At 47.6% G+C, this 17,631-nt stretch overlaps 1 protein-coding gene across 1 annotated transcript in view; it reads right to left on the reverse strand.

The window, feature by feature from the left end:
- The window catches only part of BMERB1 (bMERB domain containing 1), a 163,550-nt gene that overhangs the window by 72,937 nt on the left and 72,982 nt on the right, over positions 1-17,631 (reverse strand). The gene's annotated exons all lie outside the window — the stretch shown is intronic.

A 17,631-nucleotide genomic window follows, 5' to 3' on the forward strand; every position in this document is an offset into this window, starting at 1 on the left:
TGTTCTTTTCACCTAGCAACATGCCATGAGCGCTCCTTCCTGTCCTTGGATGGTCTTCCTCGGCAGCAGCGTGGAAGGCGGGGCGGTTTTCTATTTGTGGCTGCATCACGAAGCACTTAAGCAATCCACAGACATGTAGGTTGTTTCCTATTTTTTCCCCACTGTAATCATGGGGAAAAAAATGTAAGAATTATTTTCACTGTAAGAATGTTCCAGTGAGGAACATTCTCAAAGTGAAATCTTCGCACACATCTATGGGGTTCCTTCGTGCTACGTTTCTAGGGTGAATGGCTGAGATATAAGGAATGTGCTATTCAAGGCCTTTGATCGGTAGTGGGGGAGACTCGGGGCAGGAGATGTTCCTTGGTGTACCCTGAGACACCATGACATCACCTGTATCTGCTAATTCCTTCCACACCCACCCCTAAGATGGAGCCCACCCCACACCTCAGTTCTACAAGGGCATCTGTCTTTTTCCTTATACTCAAGGAATAATAAAAGTTGGTATACCTTGTACCTATGATTTGGAAAGTCGTTCTCTTTTTCCTTTTCCCTTTTTTTTTTTCTTCTGAGACGGAGTATCCCTCCGTTGCCCAGGCTGGAGTGCAGTGGCACGATCTCGGCTCACTGCAACCTCCACCTCCCGGGTTCAAGCGATTCTCCTGCCTCGGCCTCCGGAGTAGCTTGGACTATAGGCTCGTGCCACCACGCCCAGTTAATTTTTGTATTTTTAGTAGAGTTGGGGTTTCACCATGTTGGCCAGGCTGGTCTTGAACTCCTGACCTCAAGTGATCAGCCTGCCTTGGCCTCCCATAGTGCTGGGATTACAGGCGTGAGCCACCACACCCAGTCTTCTTTTTTCTTTTTGTAGAGACGAGGTCTCGCTATGTGGCCCAGACAGGTCTGGAACTTCCGGCCTCAAGCAATCCTCCTGCCTCAACCTCCCAAAATGCTGGGATTACTTACAGGTGTGAGCCACTGTGCCCAGTGAAAGTTGTCCTGTTTCTGCCTGTCCATCTGCCTCCTATATCCTGGGGCCCTGGCCCTTGCACACCTGCACAGGGCTTAGGGCGCTGTGATTTGCAGGCTTCCCTGAAGTCAGTCCCTGCCTGCTTGGCTCTCTGGATAGAATAGCGCCCTCTTCAGGAGCCCACCTGATGCATTTGTCCACCTGTGGGACTCTCCTGGTCCTGAGTTTTTCAGCAGACAGACATTGGATTCTCGGTAAACTGGCGTTCCTTTCCATCACCTACTCCCTAATGTGGTCATTCCATGTGCCAAACTTATCTGTTTCCCCTCCACCAATCAAAACACCTTGTTTTTCTGGGAGACCGGAAGAAGGTAATTCTCTGGAGTTGATTCTCACATTGAAATGAATGGCCTCTCTTCATTCTCTCTGAGACAAGACAATTCCCTGTTTTTTGTTTTTTGTTTTTTGTTTTTTAAGACCAAGTCTTGCTCTGTTGCCCATGCTGGAGTGTGGTGATGCAATCTCGGCTCACTGCAACCTCTGCCTCCCGGGCTCCAGCAATTCTCCTGTCTCAGCCTCCCGAGTAGCTGGGTCTACAGGCACATGCCACCACGCCCAGCTAATTTTTTGTATTTTTAGTAGAGACAGGGTTTCGCCGTTTTGGCCAGGCTAGACTTGAACTCCTGACCTCAGGTAATCTGCCAGCCTTGGCCTCCCAAAGTGCTGGGATTACAGGCATGAGCCACCATGCCCAGCCTGACAACTCTCAGTTTTCAAGAGAAACAATAACAAAGGCAATGGAAAAGGCCAAGCAATTATATGGGGAGAGGAAAAAATTTAATCTGACCATCACTGGCCTATTGAAGATTTTCTCCTCTTTGCGTTCAGCATCTCAGAGCAATGTCTGCTTCTTTTATATTTTCAGGGAGCTCCAGTATTTCATAAAATAGATAAGTGCAGAACACAAATAGTGCAGAACCTGCTGTTGGGTTGGAGAGGGGATCACCGAACAACTGTAAAAGTGGGAGGAAGACAGCAGAGGTGGGTGAATGGGAAAAACGTGAAATTGGAGAGATTCACAATCACATCCTCCCTGCCTTCTAAAGATGGTGGGTCCTGAAGATTATCTGGCCACCTGGCCAAGCCTGTGCCAGGGAAGGGTGAAAAGGGAGACACAGTGGAGGGAGAGGAGGGAGTGTCAAAGAGAAGCAGGAAGGAGAGAGGTCAGAGGAGCTGTCTCAGGCTGTGGCTTGGGGAGAGGGAGCGATGTCTGTCCGCAGAGGATTTGTAGGGAATGTCTCACGTGCTGGGCTGGCTGAAGATCTCCTGGGGTCATCTGGTTATGCTTCAAGGCCCCTGGAATCCAATTTTGGGTCCTACCACTGTCCCTGACACCATGCTGTGGTGGTTCCTGGGACTGAAGCAGCGAGGACAGGCTTGAGGAAGGAGGGAAAGAGGGAGGGATGGATCAAAATATTAATAGTGGCTGGGCACGGTGGCTCACACCTGTAATCCCGGCACTTTGAGAGGCCGAAGCAGGCGGATCACCTGAGGTCAGGGGTTTGAGACCAGTGTGATCAAGACAGCGAAATCCAGTTTCTACTAAAAATACTAAAATTACCCTGGCATAGTGGCAGGTGCCTGTAATCCCAGCATATTGGGAGGCTGAGGCACGAGAATCGTGTGAACCTGGGAGGCGGAGGCTGCAGTGAACCGAGATTGCACCACTACACTCCAGCCTGAGGGACAGAGTGAGACTCCGTCTTAAAAAAAAAAAAAAAAGAAGATATTAATATTGAGTACTACTATGTGCTGTGTTGCTACCAAACTGGAAGACCAGCCTCACCGAATCAGATGGCCTGGGTTTCAGGTCCAGTTCTGCCCCTCCCTGGCTGTGTGGCCCTGGGGAGTTCGTTAACCTGTCAGCAGCTCTGTTTCTCCTGTAAGATGAGGATAGTAAGAGAGCCCACCACCCAAAACAGACATGAGGGATGAATTATCCCGGCACGTCATGTTTAATATACGCTTGCAATTGCCCTCCTTATGTCTGTCGCACCTGCTCTGCCCATCACCTCTTTTAATCCTCGCCATAAGCCAGCAGGTTCAGTAGGTTCTCATTTTCACAAACAAAGAAACAAAGGCTCAACCCTGGCAAGGCAAAGAGCTGAGTCCAGGTCTGGCTTCAAATTCATGCTCTTTGACCCTCACAGGTGCCTCTGGTCCAGGCAGCTGTTCTAAGTCCGACACGTCCTTTTCGTTCCCATCTCAGAGTCAAGCGTGGGCCCGTAACAAGTCATGGCCAATGGGGAGGCTTAAAACAAGAGGAATTTAATCTCTTGGAGTTCGGGAAGCCGGAAGTCTGAAACCAAGGTGTTGGCAGGGTCATGCGCTCTCCAAAGGCTCTAGGGATGGATCCTTTCTTGGCCGTTGCAGCCCCTGGTGGCTCCTTGGTTTGTAGTATTAGGTTGGTGCAAAAGTAATTACAGGTTTTGCCACTGAAAGTAATAGCATCACTTCAACCTCTGCCTCTGTTTTCCTAGGGTCTTCCCCCAGGTGGCTCTGTGTGTCCCTTTCTGTCTCATTAGATTTAGGGCCCACCCTAATCCAATGTGAGCTCATCTGGATCCTTATCTGAATTACCCCTGCAAAGAGCTTATTTCCAAATAAGGTCACATTCTGATGTTCTAAGATGCACATGAACTTCAGGAGGCCACAAAGCCACAAGAATGAATGGCCACAGCCTTAAAAGCTTCCTGACAATAATTTCACTCTCTCCAGGGGCTTTAGACCCCGCACACGGAACACAGCCTTGGCTGGAAGCAGCAGGAGTCCCAGGAGGTGGCCAGGGGGTGAGGGAAGTACGTGGGAGAAGTGGGGTCTGGCGCAAATCAGCTGGGCAGGAACAGTGTCAGAAATCCTCATTGGACAGTAATCATCAGCCGCAAGACCTCGAATGAGTCCTTTTATGTCTTTGCATCATTTTCCTCCTCTATACAAGAGTTCAATAGTTACCTGTGCCAGAGACTTTCTGTGTATTATCTCATTTAATCCCTATTTTACAGAGATGACTCTGAGGCTTAGAGAAGGAAAGTGACTTGCTCAATATCACACAGCCAGATCATTGCAGAGATAGTATTCAAACCCAGCTTGCTCTCTCGCTCTCTCTCTCTCTTCTCCCTCTCTCCCCTCCAATCCACAACCACATGACCTTAACCACGTAATCCAGCCTCCTGGTGAGGGCTGAATGCATTTGTGGCTGCGAAAGTGCGTAGTTAACCACCCCACGATATGAGTATTCTTGTTTTTCTCATCACAGTTCAGATGGGCAACCTGATTTCCATGGGACACATGCTGAAAACGGCAACACACCCTGGGGCGAGGCGTGGGACGAACAGAATTAATCACACCCCAGGAATTGGCATTTTACCTCCATCCCCGGGGGAGGACGGAGGCGGTGGCTGCCAGGCTCCAGGTGCTTAGCTTGGATTTGGGGCAAAGAATGGAACAAGACCTATGTTGAAAAGTCTTGCTCAAGCATGTTTTTCTTCCCCAAGAGAAAGGAAGCCTAAAGCTTGAATCATATACAACTTCTTAGAATCCTTTCTTGCCATGAGCTGTGTCTCTGCACTAGGCACTGTGTTGGGCTCATTGTAAACCTCATCTCTCTTTTTTTTTTTTGCTCTATCTCCCAGGCTGGAGTGCAGTGGCATAATCTGGGCTCACTGCAGCCTCAACCTCCTGGGCTCAAGCAATCCTCTCACTTCAGCCTCCTGAGTAGCTGAAATTACAGGTTCGCTCCACCACACCCAGCGAATTTTGTTGTATTATTTGTAGAGATAGGGTTTTGCAATGTTGCCCAGGCTAGTCTCCAACTCCTAAGCTAAAGTGATCTGCCCAGCTCAGCCTCCCAAAGCGCTGGGATTATAGGAATGAATCTCACCTCATTTCGTCTGCACAAGGCCTTAGGCCAAGGGTTGATACCCTATGGCCAGGGGACCAAGTGCAGCCCCATGCTTGATGTTATAAGTAGAGTTGTTCTGGAACACTGATCATACTCATTCATTTACATGTCATTTATGGCTGCTTTTGCATTGCAAAAACTGAGTAGTTGCCACAGAGACTCTCTGGCCCACGAAGCCTCAAATATTTACCACCTGGCTCTTTATAGAAAAAGCTGAGCCGGGCGCGGTGGCTCAAGCCTGTAATCCCAGCACTTTGGGAGGCCGAGACGGGCGGATCACGAGGTCAGGAGATCGAGACCATCCTGGCTAACACGGCGAAACCCCGTCTCTACTAAAAAAAATACAAAAAACTAGCCGGGCGAGGTGGCGGGCGCCTGTAGTCCCAGCTACTCGGGAGGCTGAGGCGGGAGAATGGCGTAAACCCGGGAGGTGGAGCTTGCAGTGAGCTGAGATCCGGCCACTGCACTCCAGCCTGGGTGACAGAGCGAGACTCCGTCTCAAAAAAAAAAAAAAAAAAAAAAAAAATACAAAAAACTAGCTGGGCGAGGTAGCGGGCGCCTGTAGTCCCAGCTACACAGGAGGCTGAGGCAGGAGAATGGCGTAAACCTGGGAGGCTGAGCTTGCAGTGAGCTGAGATCCAGCCACTGCACTCCAGCCCAGGCGACAGAGCAAGACTCCGTCTCAAAAAAAAAAAAGAAAAAGAAAAAGTTGGCCAACCTCTTCCCTGGGTGGTATACTGTAATTTCTCCAGTTTGAAAGTTATGAAAGCCAGGTTTACCCAGTAACGATAATAACTAACATTTGTCGAGCATTTATCATATGCCAGGACCTGTGCATTACCTTATCTGATTCTCAAAACAGCCCTGGGTGGTCAGTGCTGTTATCCCATTTCATAGATGGGGAGGTCGAGGCTCAGGAAAGGGAGTAAGTGATGGAGGTAAGATTTAAAACAAGATCTGTCCTACTCCAAAGCTCTTGTTGTAATGAACCATATTCATGTAAGAACTGCCTCCCTATGTAAGTACCATCATCATCGTAACAAAACTGAGTAGATTGGACTGCTTTAGACACAGAGCGAGTAGTTATTCCAAGGCATTAGTGGGCATGGTGAATATCTAGGGAAGTTGTTTAAGAAACAATTCCCTGCCTCCACCTCCAGGGATTAGGATAAACCTGTGTTGGGGTGCCGTGTCCGGGGACCTTCATGAAAGAGGTCTTCAGATCAGAGTGAAAAATGCTGATACAGGACCTGAATAAATGAATATCACACACAGTCAGTTTCTTTCCATCCTGAACTTGTGTGATAGAAATTAGCCTGATAGGCTGTTCCTTTCTTGATCACATTTTCCAACTAGAAGGCAGGCATCCAACAGCTGCCAAGGAATGTCTCCACGAGGAGGACAAATCACGGGAAGAAACGGGAGGAGCTTTTCAAGCTGGCTAGAGACGACGGTCGCCACGAGCCTCTCATGCACACTTCCAAGCAAGAGCTTGCTGGCTGTGTGGAGACAGCAAAGCATGAAGGCACAGACATCCCCAGGGCTCCAACTGCCATTGCTGTCACCGAGCTTCCAGGAGCTGAGTCACTTCTGGGGGAAGAGGCAGCTAAATCCATCTTCCCATTCCCAAATGCCACCCTAGGGAGATGAATGCTTCCTGAGCGGTGGCACCAGCAAACAAGAGCTGAGCACCCGGGCAGCCCTGGTATGCGCCAGCAGGTTTAATCACTGATCTCAAAACAAAACAAAAAGTAAGACTACCCAGGGAGAGGAGTGGTGGAGGTGATGGAGGATGAGGACTGGTGATCTAGAAACTTCTAATTTAAATATAAGCTTGGAGGGTTAAACTGCTGGGCACCAGAGAGATGCCTTCCCTAGCCCATCTTTTCCAATCAGTGGTCATGGTAGGAATTTAAGCCCTGGGTGCCCTATATATCCCCTGCTTTTACTTCTGCTTCGTAACTTTGTGTGCCTAGTACTGGCCCCAGAGCTTGCTCATTTTGGGCATTTACCACGAGCCATGATCTAGCTCATATCAGCCTCTCTTTCTAGATTGATGAAATGAGGCTTAGAGAGGTCATAAATGATTGGTCAAACTCACTCACTCAATTGTTACAGAAACACCAAGGGTTCTGTCTAGATCTTGCCACTCGCTGCACAGAAAGCCAATCACTGAGGCAATGAGTATTGCCAGAGAAGAAGGCTTTAATTGGGTGCTGCAGCCTAGGAGATGGAAAGAGCCTCAAATCCATCTCCTCAACCCACTAAAATTAGAGGTAGCAAGGAAGAAATGTAACCATGTTATACATTGTGATACATCCCTATTCCTTTTTTTTTTTTTTTCTGGGAAAGGATTAGGAAGGGGTAAGGAAGAGAATCTGGTCAACAGGATGCAGGTGGTTGGTTAGGCAATCGTGATGGTTAAGGAGTCTGGCATCTCATTGTCCCCATATAGTGATCTGGTAAATTTTAATTCCTTAATACTATCTGGGAGGCCCAGAGGTCAGTTTCTTGAGAAAAGAACTCAGGTAAAACGAATGTCACTTTCTCAGATTTTAAGGTTAGGGGGTCAATTTTTGTGTTTATTGAAAAAAAAAAAACCATAGACATCAGTTCTAAGGGGCAATTGGGGCAGTGCTATAATGAGTGGTGGAAATGAAAGTCAAACCCAGATCTCTCTGATCCCAATGCCCATGCTCTAAGGTCAAAAGAGCTACAGAACAGTGTTTCCAAAACTCTCAGCACTGCATAGAATTTACCCCAGCTACATATTCTGTACTCTACCATGTACTACTCTGTATGTCATGACATTGACTTTTTTTTTTTTTTAGATGGGGTCCCGCTCTGTCACCCAGGCTGGAGTGCAGTGGAGCAATCTTGGCTCACTGCAAATTTTTCCTCTCGGGTTCACGCCATTCTCCTGTCTCAGCCTCCCAAGTAGCTGGGACTACAGGCGCCTACCACCATGCCCAGCTAATTTTTTATATTTTTAGTAGAGACGGGGTTTCACGGTATTAGCCAGGATGGTCTTGATCTACTGACCTTGTGATCCGCCCGTCTTGGCCTCCCAAAGTGCTGGGATTACAAGCATGAGCCACCATGCCCAGCCGGCATTGACTTTTTTTCACTCAAACTCCCTAAAGGAAATGTCAAACAATAAGTGACTCTTACTTGGCATAATTAGAAAATAGCCATAAAAATAAACCTCATGAAACAAAGCAATGCTGTTAAATTCTGGCTAAATCCTGTAGCCTGCTTAAGGTTCAGATCAAAGCTTGAATCTTCTTTCTTAACAAGGTGAATCAGCAAGTGCTAGGGACGTTAAAGACAAAGCTAGCACCAAATCGTGGCTTTCTCCTTTAGGTAATCAGAAAGCTTGATAATTGGAGAGAAAATGAGTAGCTTTCCTGAAGGGTAATTCATTGCTGTTTGATGCTGCAAGCATGAGAGTGCCACTGGGGGTACCTATCCCATCCCCTGTTGTAGAGTAGAATTCCAGTCCTTTGCATTGGAAAGGTCTTAAAGGTTGTTTTGGTCAGCCTCATACCTATGTTGGACAGGATGTAGTTATTCCAAAATAAAAAGTATATTTAAAAACCCGAACAAGAGAAAAGGACATATTAGGTGAAAGTTGATTCTCCCTCAACACTGACTCCCCCTACCCCAGTCCCTCATGTCCTTCCCTAAATATATTGTGTGACCTAAGTATATTCCAATGACTGAAATGAATAGCCCCCCAGCCTTTCGTTTAATTGCCTATGTTATATGAGCTGGGTTGAAATAATCGCTCAAAATGGCTGATTCCTCTTTGGGTAGGACTTAACCCATGGCTGAGAATTGTCCTTCCATCTTGAGTTCTCATTGAATTTTGAATGAGAACTGTTTGCTGAGGGACCTTGTGGACCTGAGCTTCTAGCAAGAGGTTTACACTGTTGTGGAGAAAAGTTGCTCTAATAACCTGCAGGGGTCATTGGCTCAAGACAGATGTCGCTTCAAGCCTTGGCTCTACCACTAATTGTGCGACCTGGGCAAATTACTTGATCTCCCTAGCTCTGTTTCCTCTTCTGTAAAGTGGGACTAATAACTCCTGCCTTCTGAAGCTGCTGCTGTAGGGAGGAAATGGGATAATATACTTTTCCCTCAGTATCCATGTGGGGTTGGTTCCAGGCCTCCCTTTGGATCCCAAAATCCTTGGATGTTCAAGTCCCCGATATAACAGAGTGGAATATTTGCATAGAACTCCCATACATCCTCCTGTAGACTTTAAATCATATCTAGGTTACTTATAATCCCTAATACGATGCCTACACATCACTTTGTTTACATAGATTCAGCATAGTACTCAAAGTTTTGCTTCTTGGTAATTTGTGGATCTTTTTCTGAACATTTTCCATCCATAATCAGTTGAATCTAAGAATGTGGAACCCACAGATACAGAGGACCAACTGTATATATATCATGTGTTTGGTGTAGTGCCTGGACATCACAAAGAGCGGTCAGTAGCATTAGTCCTGCCATCACAGTGCCTTTCCCCAGAAGAAGCCAGACCAACACCAGGGAGAAAATGAAACCGGAGCCACCACCGGATTTGAAGAACACAGACTCATGGTCATGGGGACCATCTCTTGGCCCCTCTAGGTAAGACCACAGCCCTGCAGCTCCAACAGACCCATGCCTGCTCTGAGAGGAGAATCTAGAAGGGGCCCCCTCCAGCCTTTTGTCAAGGAGTCAGTTCCTGGTATTGACCCAAGAGTCTTGAAACCCAAGGGAATAGACCTGCACCCTATGACCAGGGAGCCGATATCTGAATGCATTTCAAAGGCTCCTGGTGGCACTCCAGACTTCGTTGTTATCAATCATTCATGTAGGAAAGAAGCTCATTCCAACCCCCAAGCATCCTATTATGGGATGCACCAAGCACCTCGCCTTCTTGCTATAACGTGAATGTAATGGGAAGCCGCCCGTTGCTTTTAATGAGTCACCATTTCCCAAAGAGATGAAGTCACTGCTTTTAACTCAGAAGCTCCTGGCTGCTCCGTTTCCCCCAGCCTGCCTCGTGGAGAGGATGCCACTGGGCCCCCGAGAGCGGTCGTACCTTTCCTTGCACTCTGCCGCCCCACACATCCCGTCTCTGTGAAGTCGCCCCACAAGGAAGATTTTGTGGCTGACAGAAACTGACTGGCTATGATTGTTATTCTCCAGTGGTACCTCAAGCACATTTTTTTAACTTCTGCGAGTTTCTATTTTCCCAGCCACATCTGACATGTCAAAGGACACAAAAGTAATGACGGAGGATGCACCACCAGCGGGCGAAGAGGCAGGCACTGGCGTCAAGCAGACACGAGTTGAAGGTCCGGCATCTTTCTAACGACCGACCTCGGCAAATGCCCTAACCTCTCTGAGTTTCCTTATCTGTAAATCGGGGGTCAGAAAAGAGAGAATGTATAGGTCAGCGCGGACCAATTGGAATAGAACACTAGCCACACATGTAATTTTGAACATTCCAGGAACCGCATTCTAAAAAATAAAAAGAGCTGGATGCGGAGGCACATGCCTGTAATCCCAGCACTTTGAGAGGCCAAGGGGGGTGGGCATATCACTTGAGGTCAGGACCTCAGGACCAGCCTGGCCAACATGGTAAAACCCCATCTCTACTAAAAATATAAAAATTAGCCATGGCAGGGCGTGGTGGCTAACACACACCAGCAATCCTAGCACTTTGGGAGGCCGAGGCAGGTGGATCACTTGAGCTCAGGAGTTCAAGACCACCCTGGCCAATATGGTGAAATCCCACCTTCCTAAAAATACAAAAATTAGCCAGGCATGGTGCCATGTGCCTGTAATCCCAGGTACTCGGGAGGCTGAGGCAGAAGAATTGCTTGAACCCAGGAGGCAGAGGTTACAGTGAGCCAAGACCATGCCACTGCACTCCAGCCTGGGCAACAGAGGGAGACTCCATCTCAACAACAACAACAACAACAACAACAAATTAGCTGGGCATAGTGGCAGGTGCCTATAATCCCAGTTACTCAGAAGGCTGAGGCAGGAGAATTGCTTGAATCTGTGAGGCGGAGGTTGCAGTGAACCAAGATCAAGTTACTGCACTCCAGCCTGGGTGACAGAACGAGACTCCATCTCAAGAAAAAAAAAGTAAAAAGAGCTGGGTGCGGAGGCACACGCCTGTAGTCTCAGCTACTGTGGAGGCTGAGGCAGGGGGATCACTTGAGCCCAGGAGTTTGAGTCCAACCTAGGCAACATAGCAACGAGACCCTGCCTCTTAAAAATAAAAAAAAGATAAGAAGAAATGGGTGAGATTAATTTCAGTAACTTATTTTATTTAAACCAATAGATGTAAAGGATGATCAGTTCAAAATGTAATCAATATATTAAAGATATGAATAAGATGCTTTATATTCTTTTTGGAGGGAGTATGGAAGTCTCAAGTCCAGTATGTGTTTTTTACCCTTTGAATAGATCTCAGTTCAGGCCAGTCATGGTGGCTCACACCTGTAATCCCAGCACTTTGGGAGGCTGAGGCAGGTGGATCACCTGAGGTCAGAAGTTCGACACCAGCCTGGACAACATGGCGAAACCCCATTTCTACTAAAAATACAAAAATTAGCCAGGACTGGTGGCACACGCCTGTCATCCCAGCTACTTGGGAGGCTGCGGCAGGAGGATCGTGTGAACCTGAGGGATGCAGGTTGCAGTTAGCCGAGATTGCGCCGCTGCACACCAGCTTGGGTGACACAGTGAGACTCCATCTCAAAACTAAATAAAGAATAGATCTCAATTTGGAATGGCCACATTTCAAGTGCTGCCTAGTCCCAAGTTCTTATTCACCATCCTGGGACACTTCATTCCTCTCCTTCCTTCTTTTCTCCCTGATACCTTCCCCTTCCTCAAAGATTCTGTCTCCCTGAGGTGTTTCTCCATTTCAGGATTCTTCTGCTTTCCCTCTTAACCACTCTCATGAAAAGGCTTCTGATGGACCCTCTCATCCCCACCTCCAGCGCCTGGCAGCCTACTGGTGGCCCTGCCTTTGGTCAGGGGCTCAGCAGCTTCAACCTGGGTGGATCCACAGGTCACACAGAACCCTCCCCTTCAGCAGGGACTGTGAGGAAACCCTTAGAAGGAGCGTGTGGGGTGCAGGCCCCACAGGTCGGCTGCCCCCTAAATCCTAATAGGACTGGCTCAGCCGTGACTCAGAATCCCCTGCAGAATGAATGCCTGACGTCAGCTCTCTCAGGCAGTGTGGTCTGTCAGGAGCCAGGAAGGTAGCGGTAAGGACACAGGTATCTCTGTGGAGGGGACTCCACAGCAACGTCTGAACAAAGGCACCAGAAAACTGGAGATGGGCAGTGACGAGTTGCAAAGAGCATACAAAATTCCCCTCTACCCCTCACTCAATTTCTACTATTTGTTAACATTACCAAGAAACTGACTTTGGCGCGTTGCTATTAACTATATTGAGTGAATATATTGATTGAGTGATAAGGGGCGGGTGGGATTTTCCTGTACCCTCATCCCTTTGTTTCCTCACTCCCTACCCTGACTCCTTGCCTGGAGCTGGAAGGTCTTTGATGAGCTGAAGAAAGACACGGCTTATTAAATAATAATGCCGCGACATCTTCCTGCAAGAGGCGGTCAGCGTTCGCAAGAGAAAAGCTCATCTTTCAGATGCTCTGAACAACCTGAATGATGAGCTGGAAGAAATGTCCAGGGCCTCAGAAATCAAACACCATCCCTCCAAGAAGTCCCAGATACAAGAGGTCCAGGTATAAAGAAACGACAAAGTGGGCAGAGGAGAGCATTTGATGTCTTAGACCTTTTTTTTTTTTTTTTTTTTTTTTTTTTTAGAGATGGTGTCTCATTCTGTCTCCCGGGCTGGAGTGCAGTGGCGCCATCTCAGCTCACTGCAACCTCCACCTCCCGGGTTCAAGTGATTCTCCTGCCTCAGCCTCCCGAGTAGCTGGGATTACAGGCACCTGCCACTTCACCCGGCTAATTTTTGTATTTTTGGTAGAGATGGATTTTCACCATGTTGGCCGGGCTGGGCCCTTGACTTTTGCAGTGAAATAGGAAATAAGGGTGGAAGTGAAGAGGTGAGGTTGAGGAGTAGAGGAGAGACTAAGATAGCCCATTTGGGGAGGAATCCTGGGAGGACCCAAGATTTGAGACAAACAGTTTCTTTCACAAGAAAGATAAAGTCCAGGCTAATCCTGTGGACGTGTAATCTGAGAACATCTGAAGACTCATTCTGAGTGCAGGAGCCAAGGCTAGAGCAAGAGCTTCATCTCACCACTGCTCCATAGCCTGTGAGTGCTTTGACATTTGGAGTTGGATCCTTCTTTGTGCTGGGGGCTGTGCTAAACACCATAGGGTGTGCTGCAGCAACCCTGGCCTCTGCCCACTGGCTGCCAGTAGCATCCTCTCCCAATCCAAAATGTCTTCAGACACTGGCAAGTATCCCCTGGGGGACAAAATCACCCTTTGTTGAGAACTATAGGTTTAGACTCAGGGTCTTTCTCCTTCTTTCCATTTTCTCTTTTCCTTCCTTTTTCTTTCTTTCCTCTTTCATTCCTTCTTTCTTTCCTTCCTTCCTTTCTCTTTCTTTTTTCCTTCCTGTCTTTCTCCCTTCCCTTCCCATCTCTTTTTTCCCCTTTCCTTTTCTCCTTTCCTTTCCTTTTTCCTTTCTTTCCTTTCCTCTTTTTTTCTGAAACAAGGTCTCACTCTATTACCAAGGCTGGAGTTCAGTGGTGTGATCATAGCTCACTGCATCCTCAAACTTCTGGGCTCAAGCAATCCTCCCACTTCAGCCTCCTGAATAGGTGGGACTACTGGTGTGTGCCACCACGTCCTTTTAATTTTGTAGAGATGTGGTGGCTCACGCCTGTAATCCCAGCACTTTGGGAGGCCGAGGCTTGCGGATCACGAGGTCAGGAAATCGAGACCATCCTGGCTAATACAGTGAAACTCTGTCTCTACTAAAAGTACAAAATATTAGCTGGGCGTAGTGGTGGCAGGCACCTGTAGTCCCAGCTACTGGGGAGGCTGAGGCAGGAGAATGGCATAAACACGGGAGGCAGAGCTTGCAGTGAGCTGAGATCGCGCCACTGAACTCCAACCTGGGCAACGGAGTGAGACTCCATCTCAACAAAAAAAAAAAAAATTGTAGAGATGGAGTCTCCCTATGTCACCCAGGCTGATCTTAAACTGCTCTCAAGCGATCCTCCCACCTCAGCCCCCCAAAATAATGGGTTTACAAGCATGAACCACCACACCCAGCCTAAACCCAGAGTTTTTTATTGTGCTCCTAGGACACAGGTGTGAGACTCACCTAGGTGTGGAAAAAAAAATCCATCTCCCTGGGCTTCTCCTGGACCTACTGAATCAAAATCTCCCTGGAGGAGTTCCAGCAAGCTGCCCTTCAAGAAGGTGATTCTTCATGAAACACTCTATGCCTTAGTTTCCTGACATGGGAAGGATAATGATAATATCTATCTCAAGGGTTGTTATGGAGATTAAGTGAGGGGACTCACACATTGAGCACAGTGTGCTAAATATTAGCCATTATCACTCGCATTAAAGGTGGAGAAGCACTGGTTTGGAGAGAGATGCACTGAGTGCTCTCGAAGAGAGGGAAGAACAGGAACCCAGGGGCAGGAGAGTGAACGCTGCTGTGATAACCACTCTGCTCAAATGCCAGCCAAGTGCTGTGGCTAATGATGAGGGGGCACAATGGGGATCATCCCGCCATCCTAGGGCTTTCCTCCCTGCAGATCATCATCGTTCCTGGTGACTTCATGCTCCAGCTGCCTCTCCAGCTAAAACAAGTACTGGCAACTGATGATACACGGCAAGAGGGGTGACAATGGAAAATAAATGCCTATCTGTGTCTCAGTTACAAATGAACACAAACTTAGCGGCTTAAAACAACACACATTTGTTATAGTTCTGGAGGACAGAGGTCCAATGGACGTGAAAATCAAGGTGTTGAAACCAACCCAGTAGTCCCATAGACAGTTTTTTTCTTTTTTGATAAGCATAGAAATCAACTCTTCTGGTCTTTTGGTTTTTTTTTTTTTTTTTTTTGAGACGGAGTCTCGCTCTGTCGCCCAGGCTGGAGTGCAGTGGTGCAATCTCAGCTCACTGCAAGCTCAACCTCCCTGGTTTACGCCATTCTCCTGCCTCAGCCTCCCTGGTAGCTGGGACTACAGGTGCCTGCCACCTCACCCGGTTAGTTTTTTTTGTATTTGTTTTTTTTAGTAAAGACAGGGTTTCACCGTGTTAGCCAGGATGTTCTCCATCTCCTGACCTCGTGATCCGCCCGTCTTGGCCTCCCAAAGTGCTGGGATTACAGGCTTGAGCCACGGTGCCTGGCCAACTCTTCTGGTCTTAACACTTGAAACTTACATTTGTTTTATCTGAGTTCCTTCCTCTGGAAGGAATCCCTTGCCTCTCAAGTATCAAATAACTGAAACTCACCAGATTACAGCATCGAGACAATAAGATGCCAGACCCCCCTCATTCATTGGGATTGCTTCCTTGTCCCTCCCAAGTTCCTGTTTTCTTACACATTGTTACATTTCTTCCCTGCTATATAAACCCTTGATTTTAGTTGGTCGGGGAGATGGATTTGAGATTGAGTTCCTGTCTCCTTGGCTGCAACACCAAAGTAAAGCCTCCTTCCTTAGCAATAATCATCGTCTCAGCGATTGGCCTTCTGTGCAGTGAGCAGCAGGACCTAGACCAATCCCCTAGTGTTTTGGTAACAGTGTCAGCAGGATTGTTGTCTTTCTTGGGGCTCTAGGGAAGAATTTTACTTGCCTTTTCTAGCTTTCACATTCCTTGGCCACCTACATTCCTTGGCTCATGGCCCCTTTCTTCATGTTCAAAGCCAGCAATGGTGAATGGAGGCTTTTTGTTTTGTTTTCTTTTGTTTGGAGACTGAGTTTCACTCTTGTTGCCCAGGCTGGAGTGCAATGGTGTGATCTTGGCTCACTGCAACCTCTGCCTCCTGGGTTCAAGCGATTCTCCAGCCTCAGTCTCCCGAGTAGCTGGGACTATAGACGCCTGCGACATGCCTGGTTAATTTTTTGCTTGTACTTTTAGTAGAGACGGGGTTTTACCATGTTGGCCAGGCTGGTCATGAACTCCTGACCTCAGATGATCCACCCACCTCGGCCTCCCAAAGTTCTGGGATTACAGGCCCGAGCCACTGTGCCCAGCCTCTGACCCTTCTTAAATCCCCACATCTTTCTTTCTGACCCAGCCAGGGAAGTTTCTCTTGAGTTTAAGCGCTCTTGTGATTAGATTGGACCCACCCAGATAATCTAGTATAGTTTTCTATCTCAAGGTCCGTACCCTTAATTCCATCTGTAACTTTCTTTCCTGTTTGCCATATCTTAATGGACTGAATGTTTGTGTCCTGCCAAAATGCATATATGGAAGCTCTAACCCCTAGTGTGATGGGATTTGGAGGTAGAGCCTTTGGGAGGTGATTAGGATTGAATGAGGAAATGAGGGTAGAGCCTTCATCCTAGAATTAGTGCCCTTGTAAGAGGAAGTGGCCAAGCTCAAGCCTCCAATCCCAGCATTTCAGGAGGCCAAAATGGGAGAACCTTCTGAGGCCAGGAGTTCAAGACCAGCCTGGGTAACATAGCAAGACCCCACCTCTACAAAAAATAAAAATAAAAAACCAAGTCAGCTTTGGTGGCATGCACCTGCAGTCCTAATTACCTGTGAAGCTGAGGTGAGACGATCATTTGAGCATAGGAGTTTGAGGCTGTGATAAGCTATGATCATGCCACTGCACTCCAGCCTAGGTGACAGAGCAAGAACCTGTCTTAAGGAAAAAAAAAAAAAGAGAGAGAGAAAGGGACTAGAGCTACTTCTCCCTGCCATGCTGCCATGTGAGGACACAGCAAGAAGGTGGCCTTCTACAAGCCAGGAAGAAAGCTTTCACCATGAACCAGACCATGCTGGCACCCTGATCTTAGAGTTCTAGCCTCTAGAACTGTGATAAATAAGGTTTAAGCCACTTTGTGTACGATATTTTGTTACAGCAGCCCAAGCTAAGACATCACACAAGATTGGATTCCCAGATCCTAGGGATTTGGCCATGGACATCTTTGAGGGGCCATGATTCAGCCTGTCACATTCTGCATTATACAGGAATCCACATAATCCTACAGTGGAGGGGCCCAGGATAGGGTCATTATCATCTTCAAGGGTAGAAACTGTGGTTTATAGGGAGGGACCTAAATTCAGTATGAAAGTGGGGCAACCAAACAGTGAGACTACCTTCTTGCTCACTGAGCGTCATCCACGCCACTCAGCTCAGGGCCAGCAGCCACAGCGCAGCATCACATGGCTGAAAGTGTGACTCAAGTCTAAAGGCTGGCTCTGCCCCTGCCCGGCTTTGTGCCCCTGGACAAGTTATTTAAATTCTCTGAGTTTCCACTTTAACAAATTTCCCTCGTAAAGTGGGTCCATTAATCCTTGGCTTGCAATATTTGTTCGTTTCATAATACCTAGTTGTGTGGCTAGTGAGTTATGCTACTTTCCCAATCCTCGGTGTTCATTACCTGTTAACCGGGGATAATAATAGAGGGTACCCTTGGATGCAGTGAGAGTTGAATGATAGATCATGTATAAGGCTCTTAATCTGGTGCCTAGTACATCATAAGGACACAGT

This window comes from Trachypithecus francoisi, unplaced genomic scaffold, assembly GCF_009764315.1.
Source record: "Trachypithecus francoisi isolate TF-2019V2 unplaced genomic scaffold, Tfra_2.0 Lachesis_group15, whole genome shotgun sequence".
Taxonomy (NCBI): domain Eukaryota; kingdom Metazoa; phylum Chordata; class Mammalia; order Primates; family Cercopithecidae; genus Trachypithecus; species Trachypithecus francoisi.